At 36.5% G+C, this 8,794-nt stretch overlaps 1 pseudogene across 1 annotated transcript; it reads left to right on the forward strand.

Annotated features, from left to right (window-relative positions):
* Positions 1-1,086: 1,086 nt before the first annotated feature.
* Positions 1,087-4,958, forward strand: LOC308414101 (H/ACA ribonucleoprotein complex subunit DKC1-like; annotated as a pseudogene). The gene is made up of 2 exons: positions 1,087-1,785; positions 4,887-4,958. The product of its transcript is annotated as an H/ACA ribonucleoprotein complex subunit DKC1-like (transcript).
* The last annotated feature ends 3,836 nt before the right edge of the window (positions 4,959-8,794 follow it).

Genomic DNA, 8,794 nt, shown 5'->3' on the forward strand with positions numbered 1-8,794 from the left:
TTATTTATGCCCAGCCTGATTTCAGGTTGCATTACACCAAATAAAGCTATTACCAGGATGAAATCTTATAAGCCAATATATTCTTATTCACATGGAAGGGGCTGTAAACCACGTGTTTGTTTCATGGACTGGGCTAGAAATTGCTTTGGTGTCAGGAGCATGCATACTCTATCCACAGAAAGCACCAGTGCTTCATTCTGAACAATTTAATTGTGTTTTTTTTTTAAGTATAGTTCCATACATTTTAAAGATTTATTTATTTATTATATATGAGCACACTGTAACTGTCTTCAGACACCAGAAGAGGGCATCAGATCACATTACAGATGGTTGTAAACCACCATGTGGTTTCTGGGCTTTGAACTCTGGACCTCTGGAAGAGCAGTTAGCGATCTTAACCCTAGCCATCTCTCCAGCCCCTTTAACAGTCTTTTAAAATGTTCAGTGAGGGGCTTTTGTGGGAAGTTCACAGTGCATTTCAAGATAGAGGAAGTAGAAACCACATGGAGAACCCAAAGAGAAGCCAACACGTGCTAGATTCATTTACCAGCCAAGCCAACCTAGTGTTCAGCCTCACAAGCTAATTTCGTTCTCAAGGAAGCATAAGAAGAAAAAAGACCGGAAGCCATTGCAAGAAGATATAGCTGGAATACAGCACTCTGAAGATTTCTTATCAAACCAGAATCCAAAATGACTCAACTAGACACTTTTCAGCGGTCCTAGCAACTAAAGAATTCTGATAAGCTAAATGTATGAACAACACACTATACACCTATTCCTTGTGGTTCAAATCCCCTGATGAGGCAAATTGGGGACTATATCTGGACAGGTTTCATTAATCTTGACAAGCCCTCTAATGCCTCTTCCTGAGAGGTGGTAGCCTGGATCCTAAGACTGGCCACAGTGGCACATTGAATCCCAAAGTGACTGGCTGTTTAATTGTGTGCACTGAACAAGCCACTTGTTTGGTGAAATCACAACAGAGTGCAAGTCCTAGAAACTCTGACAGGTGCTCTGTTTCAGCAACCTCCACTTACTGCTGCAGTAAAGAGGTAGCTTCAAGTAAGAACTATCCATGAGAGCAAAATGATAGACCATGATCTTGAAAGAAGATTCGGAATCTTTTAGGTGAGCTGTGAAGCTGACACCTACATTCGGACACTATGTGTATACCTTGGCTTGTTACGGGGAGGTAGTGGTCAGATGCAGGAACTTTGGAGAGTGCGGTTTGGAGTCATGAATGAAAAGGACCACATGGTGACAGTGCATGATGTACTCAGTGGCTGTATGATAACCATAAGGATGAGAGTTACTTGCAATGAGCTGTTTAGCCTTCCGAAAAGCTCTTGACATCTCATACATGTCTGCTTATGAAGGATAGTGCAGTGAGTGCAATCTGCTAAGGGCAAAGGTCATTCTTCGATCTGAGGACAGCAGTGAGTCAACAAGAGAATGTGGTCGTTACCACTAAGGGGGAAGCTATCTGCATGGCTATTGCAGAGATGAATACAGCAATGACTTCTACCTGCGACCATGGTAAAGTAGCCAAGATAGAGCGTGATTGTGGGAAGAGACACTTAACCTCGCAAGTGGGGTTTAGATCCAAAGGCAAGTTAGAAGAAGATGATGAATAAGCATGAGAAACCCACAGTCTGTACCTCTGTCACATGGAAACAGAGTTACATTGACTATAGTGATCCAAAAGCACTGGTTGCTGAAGCAGTAAATATCATAGAAAGGAAGCAGGAGGGTGAGAGTGAAAGTGAAACCTTCAACAGTTCCCCAGTAGAAGAAAGAGGAGGAGGAGAACGAGGAGAAGGATGCTTACAGCTAACCATCAGACTGAACACAAGAACCCCAATGAAGGTACTAGAGAAAGGACTGAAGGAGCTTAAAGGGCCGGCAAGCCCATGGAAAGAACAAAATGATCAACTAAGCAAACCCACCACAGCTCCCAGGGACTAAAACACCAACCAATAAGCACACATGGAGAGACCCATGGCTCCAGGTACATATTCAGCAGAGGATATGATACTCTGGCATCAATTGGAGGAGAGGCCTTTGGTCCATCAAAGACTCGCTTTCCCAGTGCAGGAGAATGCCAAGGTGCTGAGTGGGGAGAGGGTGGTAGGAAGAGGGAGCACCTTCATGGAGGCAAGGAGAGGGGAGATGCGGAGATGCGGTTGTGGAAAAGGGATAACATCTGAGATGTAAATGCGGAGAATATCCAACAACAACAACAACAACAACAAAGCCCAAAACTGTGCTAGAAAGTGGTCACGAGGCTGGGGATGGGGACAGTGACGCAACCAAAAAGAAAGAAATGTCTGAATAGTGTAAGCCACTTCTTGAAGCATCATTTCCAGGTTATGAAAAGCTTTATTGAACTTTTTGTTGAGGAACAGAAGTTCCAAACAGAGAAAAAGTTCTGGTCCACTTTTAGCGGCCATTTGTAACCTCAGTGGTTCGTTGGTGTGGCCATCTCATCATTAAGAATATGAGACATAAAACCAGCTCTTTGCCACCAACCTGCTCTACTTGCTTGAGGAAGCCATGCCTTTAGACATGGCATTGACTAGTAACTATCTTCAGCTACTTACTAATTATTTTAAACAAAGCCAAAGATAGTTCTCTCCTACTTTGCCTTTAAAAAATGTTTGTAAGAGTTAAGTCTGCTAAACAAAATGGTATGGAACATTCTGTGAGTAAAATGATCTATCCTGATATCAGGTACTGACCTTGCTGACCTGGTGGTGTCTCTGGAGTTTTAGGACAGCACTCTGTGCACTGTTGTGTACAACGTGATTTATCTAACTCTATATGGCTACTTGTGTTTGTTGTGGAAAGCAAAGCATTCCTATACCTTCCTGTTTGTTTTCTTTTGAAGAATGGAATTGTTTTTTGCTGGAGAATACAATGTGTACCTTTTAAAAAGTATTCCTGTAAGATTTACTACTTGATAGAAATATTGGACTGCCAGAGCAAAACATGAGAATACTTTTATTACAAATCCGGGGTTATGCAGAGTATCAAACCTTAAAAAAAAAAATAAAAGAAAGAAAAAGAAATAAGAAAAGCCAAGCACTGACAAAAGTGTATTTGTATACATTTATGCAAAAATGTTTAAAATTTTTTTCTTTTATCTTTGTTTTTTAAAATAAAGTTAAAAAAACAAATCTGGGGTTCGTTATCTAAAGAATAAAATAAAATAAAAGTAAAAATAGTCAGTGAAAATGTTTATCTTTTAAACTCCCATCAGCAGAACTGCTTACTGTGGCTTCTCAGTGGTATTGAGGCAGCCTTGTTTCTATAGTCCTTTGTATAATTCCTATTTGTCATCTTAACTCCTTAAACAAATCAAGATTTTTTATAAGAAAGCTGTAAGTTTCTAGCTTACTTATGGTATGACATCATAATAACTAATAAAGCTTTAAAAATTTATAGCTTTTTTGCTTTAATTTTTTTATTTTATGTTATATATCATCATTCAATTAAACCCCAAGTCAATTAAATACAATTTATACCAATAGTAACATAAACATAATTACTGTTATATTTTAAACATTTTACAGACAGGCACATTTGTGAAAGGTGTTGCCTTTGTTATGACTAGAGCAACAATATGGTAGATCAAGTATCAATATGGCCAGGTGAGGTAACCTTTAAGGATGTGCCCAAGTTGGGTATAGCTATATCTTGAGGTAGATCTGTTACCTTCTTCTTTAAGAACTAGCCCACCGATTCTCATAGTAGCAGTACAAGTTTGCACTCCCCTCAAAAATAGAGGGGTGTTTCTTCTACTTCACATTCTCCCCTACCTGGGCTGTCACTTGTTTTGTTAATTTTTACTATTCTGTTAGATGTAAGACGAAATCTCAAAGTCGTTCTGATTTTCATTTTCCTAATACCTAAGAATATTGAAATTCTTTAAGTATTTCTTAATCAGTTGGCTTTCTTCTACTGAGAATTAAGTTTAGATCTGTACTCTGCTATTAATTCAAATAATAATAAATTTAATAATAGATTAAAATTTGTCAGTGTCTTTTTCCTTTCATTTTTTATATAATTTGAATATTAGCTATCCACTGAATATGTAGTTGCGAGAAATTCTTTCCCACTCTGTAAACTGCCAATTTTTTAAGAACAATGGTGTCCTTTTCAGTTCAGAAGCTTTTTGGTCATGTGGTTACATTTATTAACTGTTTATCCTAGTGGTGTTGCCAATGATGTTCTCTTGAGAAAATCTTTTCCCATACCAGTGAGTCTATTCCATATTTTCTCTTCAATAAGGTCACATTATCTGGTTTTATGTTAAGGTCCTTGATCCATTAGTAGATAATGTTTAGCAGGGTGATAAATATGGATCTATTTTAATTCTTTTACATGTAGCTGTCCAATTTGACCAGCACTATATGTTGAAGATGCTATATTTTCTCTGTTATATATATATCTATTGGGATAGATTGTCTTCTAGGACCTACCATTGTCAAGTATCAGATTTCTCATGGCAAATTAAAAGCAGTTCTTTAAATCCATCTTTAGGAACAAAGCAAAAATTATTATGCATGTCCAGCTCATCCCAGTAGGCTTCTTTCTGATCCATAATTCTTGTAATCAATCCATTTGAACATTGCCATCACAATTCATATAACTCAGTGAGCTGCATCAATAATTCTTGAAACTATACTTAATGAGCTCATAAAAAAGAACATGAAGACATTTAATTTGATATACCTTTTGTTCTTTCTAAACAGTTTCATACCCATAAGTTCAATTTTATATACATGTTTGTAATAAATCAAAAATTCATGATCTAAAGTATTTGTATACTACTTTATGGTACACATAATTTTGCTTTCCTCTAGATCCTTTTTTCCTAAAACTAGGTAAAGGTCATCATTGTTTCCAGAGACAATGCAGGATTTGTTCCCCAGGCAGAAGGAAAGGAAACCATGTAAAAGCGTATAGCTAACTCACCAACTATTCCTAGGAATTTGGAGTTTAGGAGATCTGAGATCACTCAATTAATAGGTGTGCTTGCACCCAAGGTAAAAACCTGAATTTTTCGTCCTTGAAATCTACTTGATAAAAGAAACAAAATCAAGAATTTTTCTTGTGACCTGTAGCAATCTATGGCATTACATGCATGAAGCTACACAGAAACATACAAAACCTGTTTGTAGAAATGGGATTTGCTTTTTTATCATTCCAACATTATCTTTATATCTCCATTCCAGATAGTCAAATCCACTCTCTGTTAGTCCCCATGTTCACTTCATTATTTCTAAGTAGACGGTTAGAATTACATTGTGGTGTAGCTAACATCAAGAGAGTATCTTGTGACTAGATTTTCATAGTTCTATCTCTATTGCTAGGAGAAAAGATTCATCAGCAGTAAAATATTAGAGGTCTATATGTAAATTCAGTCTAAGAGAAACTGGAAATGTGATCACTGTGATCACTGATGTCATTCTTTTGCTGGATTACTTTCATAAGACATGTCATGATCAACCCAGCAACGTCATTGTATTTCTTTTTTTTTTTTTAACTTTTAAACAACTTTATTTTACAAAACAAAGATAAATGTTCAGATTTTAAACATTTTTGCTTAAAATTATTCATTTTTGTCAGTACTTTATTCCGATTTTAACATAGTTTTTACATAAATCTATATGAATATATTTTTTAGTCAGTACTTGATTTTTTTCAAGGTTTGATAGTATCCCTTGAAAACTTAATAGTTACAATGAGCATAAAGTACATGTAAAACAAAATGTAACATGGAAATAGTTAAAGTTTTCTTGTTTTGTAACTATTTTTTTGTTTTGTTTTCTTTATTTCTTGGACTTCATACAGTCTGTGAGTTGTTTCTGGGGGACTGCAAGCCTCTGGGGTGACTGCATATTATGTCTGTTCTTTTGTGACTGGGTTATCTCACTCAGGATGATATTCTCTAGATGCAGCCATTTTCTTAAGAATTTGGTTAAGTCATTGTTTCTGGTGGCTGAGTAGTATTCCATTGTGTATATGTACTACAATTTTTGTATCCATTCATCTTCTGAAGGACATCTGGATTCCTTCCGCTTCTGGCTATTATAAATAGAGCCGCTATGAACATGGTGGTGCATATATCTTTGTTGTGTATTAAAGTGTCTCTGGGGTATATGCCCAGAAGTGGAATCGCTGGGTCTTCAGGTAATACTATATCCAATTTTCTGAGGTATCGCCAGACAGATTTCCAGAGTGGTTGTATTAGCTTGCAACCCCACCAACAGTGGAGAGGTGTTCCTCTTTCTCCGCAGCCTCGCCAGCATCTGTTGTCATCTGAGTTTTGGATCTTGGCCAATCTGACTGCTGTGAGGTGGAATCTCAGGGTTGTTTTGATTTGCATTTCCCTGATAGTTAGAGATGTCAAGCACTTCCTCAGATGTTTCTCGGCCATTCGGTGTTCCTCAACTGAAAACGTTTTGTTTAGCTCTGTACCCCATTTTTTATTAGGGTTATTTGATTCTCTGGTGTCTAGCTTTTTGAGTTCCTTGTACACCTTGGATATTAGGCCTCTATCTGATGTGGTGATGGTAAAGATCTTTTCCAATTCTGTTGGTTGCTGTTTTGTTTTCTTGAAGATGTCCTTAGCCTTACAGAAACTTTGCCATCTCATTAAGTCCCATTTGTTAATCTTTGACCTTAGAGCTTGAGCCATTGGTGTTTTGTTCAGGAAATTTTCTCCTGTGCCTATGTGTTCTAAGGTTTTCCCTACTTTCTCATCTAATAGTTTCAGTGTATCTGGTTTAATGTGGAGATCTTTGATCCACTTACACTTGAGCTTTGTACAAGGAGGTAAGAAAAGGTCTATTTTCATTCTTTTGCATGCTGAGTGCCAGTTGGACCAGCACCATTTGTTGAATAGGCTGTCCTTTTTCCATTGAATGTTTACTGCTCCTTTGTCAAAAATCAGGTGACCATATACATGAGGGCTCATTTCTGGATCTTCTATTCTATTCCATTGATCCACATGCCTATTTCTGTACCAGTACCATGCAGTTTTCAGCACAATTGCCTCGTAATATAGCTTGAGGTCAGGGATAGTGATTCCCGCAGATGTTTTTTTGTTGTTGAGGATGGATTTCGCTATTCTAGGTCTTTTGTTGTTCCATATGAAATTGCACATTGATCTTTCCAATTCCATGAAGAACTGGGTTGGAATTTTGATGGGGATTGCATTGAATCTGTAAATTGCTTTTGGTAGGATGGCCATTTTTCAGATGTTGATCTTTCCAATCCATGAGCATGGGAGATCTTTCCATTTTCTGAGATCCTCCTCAATTTCTTTCTTTAGAGGTTTGAAGTTCTTGTCATACAGGTCCTTCACTTGCTTAGTTAGTGTCACACCAATGTATTTCATAGTTTTTGTGACTATTGTGAAGGGTAACTTTTCCCTAATTTCTTTCTCCTCATGTTTGTCTTTTGAGTATAGCTTAATGTTTTCAAAAATATCATATCTACATCAACTGAATTCCATGTTCTTCAGAAGTCCTGTGTCATAAATGTCAAATGAATTACTTTAACTAATTCTGTAAATAGTTCCAGCTATGTACAGATTATTGCTTCCTTCTATATTTTTAGGATTGTCTCTAAAAACTTTTAAGTCTATTCCAGTTACAGAATGAACTCAAAAAGAAAATAAAAGCCTGATAAAGGATCAAATTCTGTTTCTCTAAAACCACCACTATTGCTAAATATGCTTTAGATAGTATCTTGTCACGAAACAGAAAAATACAATGTGTGTTTATGTGTATATATATATATATATATATATATATATATATATATATAAATAATTAGTTTTACTACTTAGCATATAAAATTGAAGACTAGATAGTTCAGGAGTAAATATCATCAGGTGTGATGAAGAACCAAAGAGCTACTCATCCAAAAGTAGCCTCTGTCCAAGAACTAAAGCCTAGACTCTCACAATAACCTGTGTGAGTTTACTTTGAAAAGACAGAACGTTGCAGTGACGTCCACAGTGATGTTGGCAACAATAAATGCCCTCTCCCAGGAAGAATAGAGCTCACAGGGACTTCCTGACTTTTTGCATGGTCCACCTTTATGCTATCTGATTCTGCCACCTATTGAGTGTTGATACTCAAGTTCAGGGCAGGACTTTGCAGCCAGCTGCTCTCTCCTGTGTCACTGGTCCCTGGCTATGTCCAGATATACACAGTTATGGCTGTGTTTAACTATTCTCTAGATGTCTCTAAACACTATCAATAAGAAAATCAAGACTGAACATAATAAGTGATATGCAGTCTCTTGTCAGTAACTGGCAAAAAGTCTACCTTGAGTTCTGGTTTTAATATTAGGTTAATGGACTTTTAAAATTGCATTTAAAATTAGTTTTTAAGTACTATATATATCATTTGTGTGCTGTGTTTGGTAAAGGAAAATTGGACGGTGCCTGGACATATAAAATATATCAAACAATGGACCTTGAAAGAAAAAAAACAATCTCGGTTAAAGCTTTTTTGACAAGGCAAAAAGTTAGAACTGTATAAATAATAAAATATAAGGACTTTCATAATGACAAAAAACATAGCCATCTCATCTGTATTTCAAATATCATAAAATCAATATGTATTATTGATAAAGCACATTATGAATATAAGAGAAGCAAGCTGAAGCATAAATACATTTTATTTCATATGAAAGAATGTTAACAATGGGTAATTAGTGGATGATATTGCCAAATGTGGTGCTTCATTTTGAGTTTTCAATGATAATTAACAATATA

This window comes from Micromys minutus (assembly GCF_963924665.1).
Source record: "Micromys minutus genome assembly, chromosome: 1".
Classification (NCBI taxonomy): Eukaryota; Metazoa; Chordata; class Mammalia; order Rodentia; family Muridae; genus Micromys; species Micromys minutus.